At 37.2% G+C, this 18,782-nt stretch overlaps 1 long non-coding RNA gene across 1 annotated transcript; it reads left to right on the top strand.

Annotated features, from left to right (window-relative positions):
• Nucleotides 1-1,726: 1,726 nt before the first annotated feature.
• LOC110887515 lies at nucleotides 1,727-9,334 on the top strand. The gene is made up of 3 exons (XR_004873456.1): nucleotides 1,727-1,854; nucleotides 2,380-2,433; nucleotides 9,276-9,334. It is a non-coding gene; the product is annotated as an uncharacterized LOC110887515 (long non-coding RNA).
• The last annotated feature ends 9,448 nt before the right edge of the window (nucleotides 9,335-18,782 follow it).

The following is an 18,782-nucleotide window of genomic DNA, read 5'->3' as shown; positions in this document are numbered from 1 at the left end:
TTCGAGCGAGCTGCGAGTCACGAGTTTTTTGAACACCCCTAAACGATTTTGAGTCCAGTGACCAGGTTTCTAAGCAACATTCCATGACAGGTTGCGTTATAAACAGCAATGTACTCTGCCATCATTGTGGAAGTTGTGGTCAACTGTTGTTTATGACTCTTCCAAGAGATAGGGCCGCCTGCTAACATAAAGATATAGCCCGAAGTGGATTTCTTGTCATCTTTGCATTTGGAAAAATCAGAATCAGAATAGCCCACCACTTCTAAATGATCACTTCTTCTATAAGTCAGTTTATAGTCTTTCGTCCCTTGCAGATATCGAAGTACTTTCTTAGCTGCTTTCCAGTGATCTAGGCCAGGATTACTCTGATAACGGCCTAGCATTCCAGCAATATAAGCGATATCTAGGCGAGTACAGACTTGAGCATACATCAAGCTCCCAACTACTGACGCGTAAGGTATCTGGCTCATTTGCTCCTTCTCAACCTCTGTTGTCGGACACTGGAATGAACCGAAAACATCTCCTTTAACTACTGGAGCGACAGAGGGTTTGCACTGTTGCATGTTGTAACGTGTAAGGACACGATCTATGTAAGCCCTCTGGGACAATCCTAAGATCCCTTTGTGTCTATCTCGGTGAATTTTGATGCCAATGACGTAAGAAGCATCTCCGAGATCCTTCATGTCGAAGTTATGCGAAAGTAACCGCTTCGACTCATGCAACATGTCTAAACTATTACTTGCCAATAGAATATCATCTACGTAAAGGACAAGTATAGTAAAGTTACTCCCACTCATCTTGAGGTAGGTGCATTGATCCACTTGATTCTTCATAAAACCTTGCTTCTTCATGACTTCATCAAACTTGAGGTACCACTGACGTGATGCTTGTTTCAACCCGTAAATGGATTTCTTCAACTTACAGACTAGATGCTCATGACCTTCAGGTTTAAAGCCTTCAGGTTGTTTCATGTAAACATCTTCGTCCAAATCTCCGTTAAGGAAAGCGGTTTTAACGTCCATCTGATGTAACTCCAAATCAAAATGAGCTACTAGGGCCATGACGATCCTTAATGAATCTTTACGAGAGACAGGTGAAAACGTCTCTTGATAATCAATTCCCTCTTTCTGAGTGTAGCCCTTTGCAACCAATCTCGCTTTGTAGCGTTCAACGTTCCCATTCGGATCCAGTTTTGTTTTGAACACCCATTTGCATCCTACGGGTTTGACTCCGTTGGGTAATTCTACCAAATCCTAAACGTTATTTTTCTTCATGGATTCAAGCTCATCAATCATCGCTTTATTCCATTCAGAAGACTGATCACTGCTAATGGCTTCATTGTAAGAGATAGGATCATTGAGCTTTCCGGGATCCATTTTAGTCAGGTAGGTAACATAATTATCCCAATTAGTAGGCCTTCTTTGCCTAGATGACCTCCTGAGTGGATTATCGGGTACAACGTTGTCTTGGTTATGAGCGTTTGATGTGCCTTCGTCATGAGGTGTAACATCCCATAATTTGTAAAATAGGATGCTCTAACATTTAAAAGTATTAAATAATTAGTTATGGTAATTGTATTAAAACCTAAAGAAAGTTTATAAAATAAGGAATGGGTTATAAGGGTTAATAAACCTAACTTGGGGGTTGGTAGTGTAACATTTAGAAATTAATGAGATAAAAAAATCAAAAACCCAGTATCTCTGGGTTATGTGGGTTGCGACCAGGAGGCAAGAACAAGGGGAGACCCTAATCTCATCAATTAACATCAAAATTCAGCAAGATTGTGAAGGATTCTAGTCATAAATCGAATGTTTGTGCTTAACTATTGTCTAATCCAAGAGTTTTGAGCATAAGGTAAGATAGAATCTCAAATTTTGATGCATGTTGATGAACTAAGGTTTATACCAATATGTAAATCAGTATGAAATTAAGTTGCATGCGAGTTAGAATCATTATGTAGAGGATGTATTGTACTAGAAATTTGATTTACTAAAGACTTGGGAAAAACTCACTTGTTCTAGCATGATGATGAGTGTGTATGTGATTAGTTGAGTAATTTTCAGGTATAATTGTATAATTGGTAGATTATATTGTGTAGAATGAACATTTGAGCAAAATTGGTTGAATGTGTGAAATATGATGTATTCTAGTGGATTTATGCATAAGCTATGTGTACATAAGGCTTAAGAAGTTGTACGCACATTAGGTGTTTGATGAAATGTCTCAATGATAATCTAAGTAGTCTTGAATAAATCATGAGTGAATGGTTTCGTATGTTGAAAGTAATGTATTGTCAATTGTTATATGAGTAGCATTGATACTTGAAAGTATGGTTATGAATGTAAGGACTATGATCTAAATAAGAACGAATACGTGTAGGATCGAAAGAAGAAGGAGCTAGTTCCGGATCACAAACAAAGGCACAAGATCGAGGTAAGTTCGTTACTTACATGTTTAGTTGTGAGTTTATTAATTTGTCCCTCTGATAATTGATTTTCAAATTAAAGTCATTGTTTCGATTGAGATAGTGAAGGAAGGAGTCCGTATCGGTCCATGTCGAATGGGTCGGTTCGGGTTCGAATGAGAATGAATTTAGGGGAAGTTTTCTCCATGATCCGTACTAAACGGGTTAATGGAAGTGAATGAGAAATAGTTATGTCAAATCGACTAGAATGAATTGGGAAAAAGAAATAAGAATGATTGGTAAGGTATCTAGTAGAACCGTGAATACGAATTGTAATGGAACGAAAATGCCATGTATCCTTCACTAATATAATTTGTTGGATGATTGTAGGTAAAGCACAAGTATAAAGTCATCGTGTCGCTCGGATACGAACACACCTTGATCACCCGTAATGCGCTTCCGCAACTTTTGTAGTAACCTTATTAGTTAAAAGCTCTTGTTAAAGTTAGTGGTGTTGAAGTTTTGAACTTTAACTAGATGTTTGTGAATATTTAAGTATCTTAAACTTGATGTTTTGAAACGGTAGTTTAAATGTTAAGGTCTTTCTTATGTTTTTCTAAAGGTGTCGTTATTTGAGTATTTTGATATATTATAAACAGGGAAATTGTTCAAAATGCGAACGGGTCATGCCCAAATTTTAAATTTTGGTGATTAAATTATGTGTCGTTTTTGTAACTTTCAAGCATGAAATTAGAGGGTGTCACAAGTTGGTATCAGAGCCTAGGTTTGAGGGATTCGAGTATCAAGTGCTCGAACTCAAACCGAAAGCTCATGTGATGTGGGTGTTCGATCCGCGACGCGAAACAAGTAAGTAATTTTAAGACTTTAAATTCTTGCATAATGAATAAAATGGTCGAGGATGTGATGAAATGTTACGGGACGGTTTCGGGAGGCTTAGGGGTTAATCCGGGTCATGATGGATAGATTGGGGATGGTTCGGGCTATAACGAAACCTGGAAAATGGTCAAATATGCAAAAAATAAATAAATCAGCGTCAGCAACACAGGAGGGGCGTCGCCGACGGCCCCTGAGGTTCCGACGGGCTAATTAACTGCCGACGGGTTAAACCAGTCGACGCAACTTTTTAAAGGGCGTCGCCGACGGCCCCATGTCCATCGCCGACGGCCTGCGTAAAAACAGAAACGCTGATTTCCTTGTTTTGTTTCGTGAGACGACCCGAACCTCCCGAAACCTGTTCGCCGACTCTTGGGGAGCCCCGGTAGACGACTAAAACTAATAAACGAAGTATGTGCGTGTAAATTTACCTAGTAAAAACGTATTAGGAATGAAACCTTCCGAAAGTATGAACAAGAATGAGTTAAAGAACAATGGTGTAAGTTGTGATTAACATATGAATGCTCCTTGAACATCTTAGAATGTGATATAAGAATGCATGAGAATGTGACTTATCTACAGATGATGAATGTTAATAAAAGAAAGAAATGCTTTATGTAGATGACGGATTCAAGTAATGTACATGATGCTGAAATAGCCCGACAAGAGGCACTCAATAATAAGATGATGGAAGCAGCAGAAAAAGTGATGAATGCTAACCTTCCCAAGTTAGCTCAAGAAGTCGAGAGCCGAGTCTTGGGGGTTGTTGATGAGATTATGGCCAGCAAGATTGAGGAGTTAAAGGAAATGATCGAAGGGTCCAGGACTAAAAGTAAGGAACGAAGGTGTACATATAAGGATTTTATGGCATGTAGTCCCTTTTAATATAATGGGGAGGTGGATCCGATAAAGTGTCAAAGATGGATAGCAAACATTGAAGCCGTATTTGTACGTAGTCGATGTGAGAAAGAAGATCAAGTAATGTTTGCTACGGGTCAGCTTCAGCAACAAGCTAAAGATTGGTGGGATACCAAATCTAAAGAAATAGGGGAAGCAAGACTCCAAACCTTAACATGGCAAGAATTCAAGGAGTTGTTCCTAAAACATCATTGCCCGCAATCGGCAATTGATAGAATACAAGATGAGTTCTTGCATCTTCGCCAACAGAATGAGTCTATTGATGAAATTACCAACATATTCTATGATAAGTTAAAGTTCTGTGATGATTTCGTCAAATCTGAAAGGATGAAGATAAATCGGTATTATGGAATGTTGAAGGCCGAGTATAGGGAGTTCATTACCCCTTCGAAGTGTGAAACTTTGGGTGAACTTATCAATTTAGCCCGGGATAGAGAGATAGAACTGAAGCGACAAGTGGAAAGAGGAGAGAAACGACCTGCTGAAAAGCCATCAACTACAAATCCATCCAAGAAGCCTAAGCAACACGACACTAGAAGTAAAGGAGGATCTAAAAGTAGTATTCCCCCATGCAAAACTAGCTTCACACTGGAGAATGTTTAATGGGAAAGAAGGGGTGTTACAACTGTGGTTAGGAGGGACATCCTTATTTTAAGTGCCCTAGTCCCGTAAGGACGTGTTTCAATTGCTTCACTCCTGGTCATGTAAAAGCTGAATGTCCGAAGCTTAAACAACAAGGGCAGAAAGATGAAAAGAAGAATGAAAATCAGAAGGCTCGGGGAAGAATGTTTCAGATTACTACCGAGGAAGCCAAGGTTTCACCGAATGTCGTATCAGGTATTTTCTTAATCAACCAAATACCCGTGAATGTGTTATTCGATTCCGGTGCTAGTGAATCTTTCGTATCAGATGAGCTTATGTGTTACCCCTCCTTTAGAAAGGAACGAATGCCTATACCTTTAGAAGTAGAAGTAGCGGATAGCAAAAGTTATTTGTTGTATGAAGTTTGTAAAAAATGTAAGATCACCATAGAAAGCGAAGAATTCGAAATAGATCTCATTCCAATGACTTTGGGGGAATTTAAAGTAGTAGTAGGGATGGATTGGTTATCCCGCTATCACGCGAAAATTCGATGCGAGGCGAAAGTCATTCATCTATTCTCACCTAGTGGGGCTCGAATAAGTATTCGTGGAGAAAGAAAGCTAGAGACAAAACTATGCACGATTGTCGAAGCGGTTAAGTACGCAAGAAATGAGGGTAGGGTCTACTTGGCTTATGTTGTGGATACAAGACAGAAGGTACCTGAATTTGGAGAAGTAGAAGTGGTGAATGAGTATGCGGATGTGTTTCCGGATGAATTACCGGGATTACCACCTGAGCGAGAGGTGGAATTCCGAATTGAATTAAACCCGGGTGCCAAGCCCATGGCTAAAGCTCCCTATAGGTTAGCTCCCACTGAGATGCGAGAGCTAATGACACAGATACAGGAATTACTCGATAAGGGTTTCGTACGCCCGAGTGTATCGCCTTGGGGAGCCCCGGTACTCTTTGTGAAAAAGAAAGACGGCACGATGCGCATGTGTATAGATTATCGAGATTTGAACAAGTTGACCGTGAAAAATAAATACCCTTTACCTCGAATAGATGATCTTTTTGACCAATTGCAAGGAGCAAGTTGGTTCTCAAAAATTGATTTGCGTTCGGGGTATCATCAACTTCGGGTACGAGAAGAAGATGTTGCGAAAACTGCGTTCAGGACCCGATATGGGCATTACGAGTTTTTAGTAATGCCATTCGGGCTGACTAACGCCCCGGCCGCTTTCATGGACCTGATGAATAGAGTATGTCGGCCCATGTTAGATAAGTCTGTTATAGTGTTTATAGATGACATCATGGTGTACTCTCGTAGTAGAGCCGAACATGCAAATCATTTGCGTGAAGTATTAGAGATTCTTCGGAAAGAGAAGCTTTATGCAAAATTTTCCAAATGTGCCTTCTGGCTTAGAGAGGTGCAATTTCTTGGCCACGTCATTAATAAGGATGGTGTCTTGGTAGACCCAACTAAAGTAGAGGCTGTTATGAACTGGGTTCCTCCTAAGAACCCGAGTGAAGTGAGGAGTTTTCTGGGTTTGGCTGGGTATTACCGAAGGTTTATACAGGATTTTTCCAAAATATCATTACCTTTAACCAAACTAACCAAGAAGAATGAGAAATTTGTGTGGGGAATTGAGCAAGAAAAAGCTTTCCAAACTTTAAAGAGTAAGCTGTCTGACGCCCCAATTCTAACCTTACCCGAGGGTTCAGAAGACTTGGTAGTATACACTGATGCTTCACATCAGGGCTTGGGGGCTGTTTTAATGCAACGGGGTAAAGTGATAGCTTACGCTTCAAGGCAGCTTAAACCACATGAAAGCAACTACCCAACACACGATCTAGAATTAGCCGCAGTAGTATTCGCGTTGAAACTGTGGCGACATTATTTGTACGGAATTAAATGCACCATATATTCGGACCACAAGAGTCTCAAGTATTTCTTCGATCAAAAAGACTTGAATATGAGACAACGAAGGTGGTTAGAATTAATTAAGGATTACGATTGTGAAATCCTTTATCATCCGGGGAAGGCCAATGTTGTAGCAGATGCGTTAAGCCGGAAGGAATACCCATCACCCATACAAGTCAAGTCAATGAAAATGACTGTCACCCCTAAACTTTTGGAGTCGATCAAAGAGGCCCAAACAAAATCCTTAAATGCTAGTGATCCGAAGAAGGAAAGAATGAAAGGCTTAATTGGAGAATTAAAAATGAATGCTGATGGTATCATGACCAGGTACGGCCGAATTTGGGTACCTTGGTTGTCCGAGGTGAAGTCACTATTGCTAGAGGAGGCTCACAAATCTCGCTATACGGTGCACCCTGGGGCAACAAAAATGTATCAAGATTTAAAGAAAGGATATTGGTGGCCTGGAATGAAACGTGACATTGTTAAGTACGTGGCTAAGTGCTTGACATGTTCCCAAGTGAAGGCGGAGCACCAAAAACCGTATGGTAAATTGCAATCTTTAGAGATACCAGTTTGGAAGTGGGAAGACATAACCATGGATCTCATTACAAAGCTTCCTAGAACGAAACGAGGTCACGACGCTATTTGGGTTATAGTCGACCGACTTACAAAGAGTGCTCACTTTTTACCCATACGAGAAACTATTTCATCCAAAAAGTTGGCAGAAATTTATATGAATGAAATAATTGCTCGTCACGGAGTACCCGTGTCTATTGTGTCGGATCGTGACACAAGATTCACGTCTCGTTTTTGGCGAAAATTTCACGAAGATGTGGGCACAAGCTTGCGACTAAGTACCGCATACCATCCGCAAACGGATGGACAGTCGGAAAGGACTATACAAACGTTAGTAGATATGTTGAGGGCTTGTGTCATAGATCTTGGGGGTAATTGGGACAACCATTTACCGTTGGTGGAGTTCGCGTACAACAACAGTTATCAAAGTAGTATCAAAATGGCGCCATATGAAATGTTGTACGGTAGAAAGTGTAGAACCCCTGTGTGTTGGGGGGAGATCGGGCAACGAGAACTTGCTCCTAAAGATGTTGTAGCAATAACAAATGAAAAGATTGATCAAGTACGGGCTCGTTTGAAGGCAGTGCAAGACAGACAAAAAGCTTATGCAGATAAGAGAAGGCGCCCTATTGAATTTCAAGAAGGGGATCGAGTGTTCCTAAAGGTCTCGCCATGGAAGGGTATAATACGGTTCCGAAAAAGAGGAAAATTGGGTCCCCGGTACATTGGACCGTTCAAAGTAATGGCCCGTGTTGGTAAAGTGGCATATCGGTTGGAATTACCCCCGGCTCTAAATGGAATCCATAACACGTTTCACGTGTCTCAACTAAGGAGATGCCTCGCGAACGACACAGCGCATGTGTCACTTGATGATATTGAATTGGATGATAAAATGAATTATATTGAAAAGCCGGTGGCTATCAAAGATTCCAAAATAACATATCTGCGAAACAGGCCATTCGACAAGTTTTAGTGCAATGGCAGCATTGGAAAGGATCGGATCTAACCTGGGAATCTGAAGATGAAATGCGAAAGCACTACCCGTCTCTTTTTGGTACGTATTAAGGTTTCGGGGACGAGACCTCTTTTAAGGGGGGTAGATTTGTAACATCCCATAATTTGTAAAATAGGATGCTCTAACATTTAAAAGTATTAAATAATTAGTTATGGTAATTGTATTAAAACCTAAAGAAAGTTTATAAAATAAGGAATGGGTTATAAGGGTTAATAAACCTAACTTGGGGGTTGGTAGTGTAACATTTAGAAAGTAATGAGATAAAAAAATCAAAAACCCAGTATCTCTGGGTTATGTGGGTCGCGACCAGGAGGCAAGAACAAGGGGAGACCCTAATCTCATCAATTAACATCAAAATTCAGCAAGATTGTGAAGGATTCTAGTCATAAATCGAATGTTTGTGCTTAACTATTGTCTAATCCAAGAGTTTTGAGCATAAGGTAAGATAGAATCTCAAATTTTGATGCATGTTGATGAACTAGGGTTTATACCAATCTGTAAATCAGTATGAAATTAAGTTGCATGCGAGTTAGAATCATTATGTAGAGGATGTATTGTACTAGAAATTTGATTTACTAAAGACTTGGGAAAAACCCACTTGTTCTAGCATGATGATGAGTGTGTATGTGATTAGTTGAGTAATTTTCAGGTATAATTGTATAATTGGTAGATTATATTGTGTAGAATGAACATTTGAGCAAAATTGGTTGAATGTGTGAAATATGATGTATTCTAGTGGATTTATGCATAAGCTATGTGTACATAAGGCTTAAGAAGTTGTACGCACATTAGGTGTTTGATGAAATGTCTCAATGATAATCTAAGTAGTCTTGAATAAATCATGAGTGAATGGTTTCGTATGTTGAAAGTAATGTATTGTCAATTGTTATATGAGTAGCATTGATACTTGAAAGTATGGTTATGAATGTAAGGACTATGATCTAAATAAGAACGAATACGTGTAGGATCGAAAGAAGAAGGAGCTAGTTCCGGATCACAAACAAAGGCACAAGATCGAGGTAAGTTCGTTACTTACATGTTTAGTTGTGAGTTTATTAAATTGTCCCTCTGATAATTGATTTTCAAATTAAAGTAATTGTTTCGATTGAGATAGTGAAGGAAGGAGTCCGTATCGGTCCATGTCGAATGGGTCGGTTCGGGTTCGAATGAGAATGAATTTAGGGGAAGTTTTCTCCATGATCCGTACTAAACGGGTTAATGGAAGTGAATGAGAAATAGTTATGCCAAATCGACTAGAATGAATTGGGAAAAAGAAATAAGAATGATTGGAAAGGTATCTAGTAGAACCGTGAATACGAATTGTAATGGAACGAAAATGCCATGTATTCTTCACTAATATAATTTGTTGGATGATTGTAGGTAAGGCACAAGTATAAAGTCATCGCGTCGCTCGGATACGAACACACCTTGATCACCCGTAATGCGCTTCCGCAACTTTTGTAGTAACCTTATTAGTTAAAAGCTCTTGTTAAAGTTAGTGGTGTTGAAGTTTTGAACTTTAACTAGATGTTTGTGAATATTTAAGTATCTTAAACTTGATGTTTTGAAACGGTAGTTTAAATGTTAAGGTCTTTCTTATGTTTTTCTGAAGGTGTCGTTATTTGAGTATTTTGATATATTATAAACAGGGAAATTGTTCAAAATGCGAACGGGTCATGCCCAAATTTTAAATTTTGGTGATTAAATTATGTGTCGTTTTTGTAACTTTCAAGCATGAAATTAGAGGGTGTCACATGAGGTATAATGGGTTCTGATTGTAGAGGTGAATTTGAAGTTGGTGCAGTAGCTTCAGGTGCAGTAGTTGCATTGGGTACAAGAGGAGTAATCGGAGTAATGGTAAGCGACGAGTCTCTCCCCCCGCGTCTTGTACTTCTTACAATTCTTCGTAAGGGTTGGTACTGCTCCCACTGACCCTGAAATCCTCCAGGAACGCGGCACGCTTGGTTTCAACAATACGGGTGACATGGGAAGGACAATAGAAACGATAACCCTTAGAGTTCTCAGGATACCCGATAAAGAAACAGGTAACTGTTTTAGGGTCAAGTTTCCTTAGAAAAGGATTGTAAAGTTTTGCTTCAGCAATGCAGCCCCATACTTTCATATATTTAAGACTCGGTTTCCTTCCTGTCCAAAGTTCATAAGGAGTTTTAGGGACAGACTTAGAAGGAACTCTATTGAGTATATGAACAGCTGCTTTTAACGCTTCAGTCCAGAGGAATAATGGTAAATTAGTGTTGGCTAACATACTACGCACCATGTTCATAAGAGTACGGTTTCTTCTTTCAGCGACACCGTTCTGCTGAGGTGTACCAGGCATGGTGTATTGGTTCACAATCCCCTGGCCCTTACAAAACTCATAAAATGGACCAGGAGCTTGACCCACATCAGTATGTCTTCCATAATACTCACCGCCTCTATCTGATCTCACAACTTTAATCTGACGATCTAATTGCTTTTCAACTTCAGCCTTATAATCTTTAAAAGTTGTAAGAGATTCAGATTTCTCCTTAATAAGATGCAAGTACATGTAACGAGAATAATCATCAATAAAAGTGATAAATGAAGTATGTCCTGTTATGCCAGCGATTTGGTAGGGACCACTAATGTCAGTGTGAATGAGTTCTAATAAATTAGAACTCCTAGTGGCACCTTTCTTATTCGCTAATGTCATTTTACCTTTAAGACACTTGACACATGTTCCAAAATCAGAGAAATCGAGAGGAGGTAAGACTTCATCCTTTACGAGACGATTTAATCGTTCTTTTGAAATGTGGCCTAAACGCTGATGCCACAACATGGACGAAGTCTCTAAGTCTCGTTTCTCTTCCATCTTTGTGAGTGATTTATTAATGTTATATGAAAACAAAGATTTGGAAAAGCCATCATCTAGTTCTAATTTATAGAGACCACCATCCAGAACACCAGTACCATAAAGAACAGAATCATAGAGGATAGAGAGTTTGCGATGACCATGGGAAACAATAAAACCGTCCATGTCTAACTTTGGTCCTGATACAAGGTTCCGAGTTACCTCAGGAACATATAAGGTATCATAAAGTTTAATACATAAACCAGTTTTCATAACTAATTGTAATGTTCCAATGGCCTTCACTTCTAATTCTCGATCATCCCCAACCTTAAGCGTTCTTTGGTTTCTTTCCAGCTTCCGGATTGAAAGGAATCCCTGAGTAGAATTGGTAACATGAACCATAGAACCAGAATCAAACCACCAAGAATTAGCAGGAACACTTAAATTATAGGACTCAAGTATCATAAAATAATCGTTACCTTTCTTAGCCAGCCACTACTTAAAGTCAGGGCATTCCTTCTGCATGTGTCCTGTCTTTTTACAGAACTTGCAGCGGATACTGCCTAAGGAGTTCTTAGAGCTGGAAGGTGCACTTGTATTAGGATTAGGATTAGGCCTTTGGACTTTTGAAGCATCCTTCCTCTGATAATTGTTCTTCCTTTTCTTAGAATTTGAGGTAGTGAAGTTTGCAACATCAGTATAGCGATCCATCCTCATACGCTCTTCCTCCTGTACGCACATAGCGACCAGTTCACTCATTGTCCATTTGTCCTTCTGAGTGTTGTAATTGATCTTGAATGCTTCAAAGGACGAAGGAAGCGAAGTAATGATGAAATGAACAAGGAAACCATCACTGATTTCCATTTCCAGCCCCTTCAGCTTATTGGCCATGTCATTCATCATCATGATGTGCTCGCGAATGCCGCTCCTCCCATCATACTTAGTTGTCACCAGCTTGAGAATAAGGGTACTAGCGTGTGCTTTAGACGTCCCCTTGAACTGCGCCTCCACAGAAGCCAAGTAGGTTTTAGCATCTTCAGAATCAGGAATAGCTCCCCTGATAGCATTGCTTATGGACTGCTTCATAAACATGAGACACATGCGGTTACACCTAGTCCACTTTTCATGAAGTATCTGCTCAGCAGCAGTACTCTGAGTGGTAAGGTCCGCTGGCTTAGTCTCCCTTAGAGCATAATCAAAATCCAGCAGCCCAAGCGTAAGCATGAGAGCATCCTTCCATGCAGCAAAGTTATCACCAGTCAAAGATGGAATCCCCTGATTTAGTGCTGATAGTGGAAATAAGATGAGCAAGTATGATACTAAGGAATAAGTCCTAATGTGATCTAAGGGCACGTTAAACTAAGGCAGGCATAAATAATGACCATTTTACATTATGAAGCTGTGATATTGTCTATTACTAACATCAAAATAATAGACTTAGTTAAAAATTCTACTTAAACGAAGACAAAACAGCTTTGGCCAGAAGTGTAATCATTTAAGCATATGTGCAAAGTGGTTGTAACAAATCAGCTTTGGCCAGAAATTGAGACAATCACTTTAGTTATGCACTTTTTAAGTATGCCATCTATGAAAGAATTAAATCAGCTTTGGCCAGATATTAAAACATTCATGCTTATGATGCACACTTAACATAGCTTTCGTAATACTTGAATGACAAGTAGATGTATCAAGTCAGCTTTGGCCAGAAATGATACATCAGAAGCTCATTCAAGTTAAGATATTTTGGTTTTGCAAAACATTATCTGATTCTGATTAATTAACTAAATAACTACAAAACCAATTATTTAATAGCAAACTACCCGTTAGCGCGGATCGAACTACCCGTTAGCGCGGATCGAACTGAGGTTTCGAGTCAGGTTTCAAGTCAGGTCTACCCGTTAGTTCACATTTAATAGCAAACTACCCGTTAGTTCACATTTAAACAGCCTAAAATAATGAGGTTTCGAGTCAGGTCTCGACTGAGTTATGAGATCTCGAGTCAGTTATGAGGTCTCGAGTCGCAACCTTGTTGTCACGAGTCGGAACCATGGTCTCGACTACTATATCTTATGAGATCTCGAGTCATGATGAGGTCTCGAGTCGCAATCACGGTCTCGAGTCGCAACCTTATGGTCTCGAGTTATGACGTTATGGTCTCGAGTCGCAACCTTTGTCTCGAGTTATGACGTTATGGTCTCGAGTTGTAGACCTTTGAGCCCTTATGATTTCGAGTCGAGACCTTATGGTCTCGAGTCGAGATCTGTTGGTCTCGAGTTGTGAAGGTTTAAGGACCTGATGATTTCGAGTCGAGACCTTATGGTCTCGAGTCGAGACTGATGGTCTCGAGTCGTAATCTGATGATCTCGAAGCTTCCTGTTAACAGCTGTTTATTGTGATAACATAACTGAAAATTCGAAATCTAAGGGATTATGAGATATTATTTCCTGTTTTAAGATGATCTAATTTTATCAACATATTTCGAAAAAATTGTAACTGTTTATCTAATAACAGTTTCGAATAAAGTTAAAAGATAAAATTGGATCAAACATGGAAAAAACACTCATTAATCCTAAAACATTCCAAAACATAACAGAATTATCGAATTTTCCCAAGAACATGATGAACCCTAAAAACATAAAACATAAATTCTGGAACCCGAAACCTGAATATTAATAGTTTTTCTAAACAGATTTCGGCTAAAACATAACCCAGTTGAATTTGAGTGAACATATAATTAATCTTTTTCCCGAAACAGAGATCTCAAGTCGATCTTCATGACTCGAAACGGCTGTTATAGTTTTAAAGTTACAAAAAATCCGTTTTCCAAGTTTCAATCCCAGAATTATGGATACGAAAACATAACTGACTAATCAACATATGCTCTGATACCACATGTTGGTTCAGTTCTGTTTATACATGAAGGAAAACATTAAAACATACATGTTATAGCAGACAGTGCGTTGAAGAATCCAGTAATGGAGTTCGACATGCTTGTCATCGTGATCTGGTTCCTCCTTAGGGTTCTGACTAATGATGGGGACTTAGAAAACCGAAAAGGGATATCGGCTAGGAGAGGAGGTCGAACGTAATGATGTTATGGCTAATGGGGTGTGTGTAATTGTGTAACTGAGTAACCCCTTAACCTCCACATAATTCTCCTTTTATAAGCACCCAGGAGGAAACCTAATTAGTTAATAAGGGTAATATGGTCCATCAACAATTACCAACTAATTATCTTAATAAGTTATAATATATTTTGATCTCTATCATGTAAATGATTATAATAGCTATAGATTAAATATTATTACATAATATATTTAATCTTACATGAATAGCTCAGGTACTATTTGTTTTAACTAAATTTATATTTTAGTCATTGTAAACAAACTTAACAGAAGTTAGTAATACAACTCAAACTTGTTATAGAATAAAAACATTGTAAATCAAGCATAAAACTTTTTAAACTTGGACTTTAAAGTTGTTATTAGAATCAAACCACATATTCTGCTTGTGTTATTAAAAGAGAAAAGAACTAATGACTTCACGTGGAAATAAGATCTTGATGGCTCCTATAGTTAAGTAGCAATTCCGATTAAGTCAACAACAAAAAACATCCATTTCAACTTATGCCACTTAAGTCACTATTTCATTAAATTTGTTCAGTCAAAAGCAAGCAACTCCCTTAATTTTAACATGACTAAATTATAGGACGAGCAAATGAATTTATAGAACTATTACATTTGGATGTTTAAACAATATATATATATATATATATATATATATATATATATATATATATATATATATATAGGGTAGGGATCCTAAGAGAAGTTCATCCTATTTGAGAAACTTGAGAAGCATTCTGAGCCACACATTTTCCTAAGCTTTTCGTAATATACACATATGTATAGTTTACATTTGACTATATACATATGTGTATAATTCAATATACATATATGTATATAGTTACTTTTAAACTATACATATGTGTATATTACGAAAAGCTTAGGGAAAATGTGTGGTCCAGAATGCTTCTCAAGTTTCTCAATTAGCCTAATGCTTCTCACATGATCCAAACCCTATATATATATATATATATAGGGTTAGGTTAACGTACAATAGCCCTTATCATACAATATGTATGCGATCATCTCAGCTGTCCGATCTGGTGCGAATTCACTTTCGATCATGCGATTTGTGCTGAAAAACCAACATGCGAAATTGCTTTATATACCAACATGCGATTTCATCATATTTACCAACATGCGAAATTGATATAAAAAAACAACATGTGATTTCATAAAAAATACCAACATGCGAAATTGCTTAAAAAAACCAACGTGCGATTTCACAATATTGTACGTATTGTACGTTAAGGGATATTGTATTTTACACTTTCACTATGTATATATATATATATATATATATATATATATATATATATAGGGTTAGGTTAACGTACAATGGCTCTTATCGTACAATATGTACGCGATCATCTCAGTCGTACGATCTAGTGCGAATTCACTCTTGAACATGCGATTTGTGCTAAAAAACCAACATGCGAAATTGCTTTATATACCAACATGCGATTTCATCATATTTACCAATATGCGAAATTGCTACAAAAAAAAAATCAACATGCGATTTCCAACATGCTCTTTTATAACATGCGATTTCACAATATCATACGAACGTACGATAAGCCCTAATTGTATGTTACATTTTTTCTATATATATATATAGTGAAAGTTTAAAATACAATATCTCTTAACGTACAATATGTACGAGATGAAATAATAATATGTGTGATTAGTTTTATAACATGCGTGATTAGGGTTTTACCCCATGCGTGATTTCTGATTTTGTACATGCGTGATTATGGTTTTCAACATGCGTGCAAATGTTTTTTCAACATGCGTGATTAGGGTTTTGAGTTTTGTAACGTGCGTAATTTCATCTCGTACCACGAGTTGTGAGAACCATGAGAACACCTACCTCTCGTGCGAGTTGGGCCACAATTTTTTGCACAAACATAGATGAAAATATTATAAACACATCTGTAAAAAAAGTAAAAAAAAAAAGTTGTCGAGTCGGTAGTTTTGCCTGATGTAAATTTTGTTTACGTGTTGATGTAAATTTTGTTACGACGATAATATTTTTTTGCACCTCATGTAAATTTATGTATGTTGCATTTTTTGATTTTTTTTTGTTGTTGAAACAAATGATTTTTTAAGTGTTTTGAGATTTTTTTTTTTTTGAAAAAATCTTTTGGATGGCTTAGCTCTCATGGTTCTCACAATTCAAGGTGATTCTCATATATATATATATATATATATATATATATATATATATATATATATATATATATATATATATATATATATAGTGGAGGGTTCAAATGAGAAGAATTTTTTTGTAAGAAGAAAAAAAGAAGAAGTTTCAACCAATAAGAATGCTTCATTTTACTTCATTTAATATTTGCATTTAATTTTAATATAAGGGTATATTGGTAAACTTACAAAAATCATTAATTTGTATTCTTCCACTTTAATAACTAACTAAATTAAATTTGTAACTCTTTTTCAAAATACATACTTTTTCCAATTAAAAAAATAAATTAATTTAAAGTGTACAATAAATTAATAGATGTGTAGGATAAATTACGAGTTGTGTAGGATATATTTCGAGGTGTGTAAGATAAATTTCAACTGTGTAAGATAAAATTCTATAATGTGTAGGGTATATGTAGGAAAAATTTTGATATGTGTAGGTTTTGTATATTATATGTAGGATAATTAATGGTTAGTTGACTAATTAATTAAAGAGTTAAAAATTAATAATATGAGTTATAAATGAAATAGTATTTTACTAATATGCGCTTTCTTCTTTTTCTTCTCATATTAAATTTCTTCTCAAATGAACCTTCCCCTATATATATATATATATATATATATATATATACATATATATATATATATAATGTAAGTATCTATAGAAAACCCACTTTAATTTAGAAAACCCGGGAAACTCAAAGCTCCCGATGTTTTTTTTTCTTGAAAAAATTTACACATGTTATATACATGTTTTTAAGGGTTTTGGGCAAAAAAAAATCAAAAAAGCGCCGAGTAGATATTTTTAAAAAAAATAAACAAGTTTTAGTGTAACACATGTTACAAATATGTCAGATGAATGTAACATGTGTTACACCAAAACTTGTTTATTTTTTTAAAAAATATCTACTCGGCGCTTTTTTGATTTTTATTGACCAAAACCCTTAAAAACATGTATATAACATGTGTAAATTTTTTCAAGAAAAAAAAACATCGGGAGCTTTGAGTTTCCCGGGTTTTCTAAATTAAAGTGGGTTTTCTATACATCCTTCCCCTATATATATATATATATATATATATATATATATATAGATAGATAGATAGATAGATAGATAGATAGATAGATAGATAGATAGATAGATAGATAGATAGATAGATAGATAGAGGATCCTGTAGAAAGTGCTCTGTGACAACCCGAAAACTAGAACTTTTCGTTGTGTCGTGATGTAACTTGTTTGTACATTATGTGACTAGTGACTGACTAAACTTAATGATAACGTGAATCTTTATGTGATATGTGCTTTGTTATGTGTGCATTGGTATGTATATATGTATGTGTTATATGTGAGCCGAGAACCCAACCCGAGAACAAGGAACCCGACTCGAGACCATGAGGTCTCGAGTGATTTGTGACCATGACTCGCAACCGGGCGGTTGCGAGTGGGCCTTTGGGCCGTAACCGGTTTGGGCCGAAACCCCAAGCCCAACCCGAAACATCCCTTGGTATATATACCCCATCTTTCCCCACTTTCCCTCATTTCATACACAACACACAAACACACTTCTCCTATTTCTCTCTCAACTAGAACACCCCAAAACAACATCCCAACCTTCTCCAACTTTCGGATTCAAGCAAGGGATCTCGGTCAAGAAAGCTCGGATCACTCGGACACTTCATCTTCTCTCATTTTCTTCCTTTCTTTCGGCTCATCCTCCTTCTTCACAACCGGTTAGTGTTGTTACTATGTGCATGAGATTTATGTATGCTTATGAACTAAGAAATGCTTGGATAGTAGTTTTTGTATAATTTTTAGGATGAATTGTGGAACTTGACTATATGTGAAAACCCTTGTGAACAAAGCTTGATAACATGTTTAAATGACTAACAAATGGTAGTTCAAGAATGATTATGACTAACCATACTATGCTTCTTTATTCCTTGCAAATAATGATGTTAAACTTAAGATTCGGATATATAATGTATGTTTTGCATGTTGATCTTGCTAAAACATGTGATTTTGGTTCATAAATATATGATTATGTTGATATGAAAACCCTAGAAAATGATGAACATAAGATGAACTTGTTTGAATATGACTTGAAGATGTAAAAATGGCAAAGTTTGATCTATTTTCATTGCTGGTCAGTTTAGGAAAAGTGTTAGTGAAACATTATTGGTTGTTTCCTAATCTGGGTCTGAATACATGGTACAATTTCGGACTGTTGCATCTGCATCATCACGTGTACGTGAAAGGGACAGCTTACGACTCGCAACCGCGTCGTTGCGACTCGCAACCAAGGCAAGACAACTC

Source organism: Helianthus annuus, chromosome 11, assembly GCF_002127325.2.
Source record: "Helianthus annuus cultivar XRQ/B chromosome 11, HanXRQr2.0-SUNRISE, whole genome shotgun sequence".
Classification (NCBI taxonomy): Eukaryota; Viridiplantae; Streptophyta; class Magnoliopsida; order Asterales; family Asteraceae; genus Helianthus; species Helianthus annuus.
Note: the sequence above shows the minus strand (reverse complement) of the source record. Positions and strands in the feature narration are given on the sequence as shown.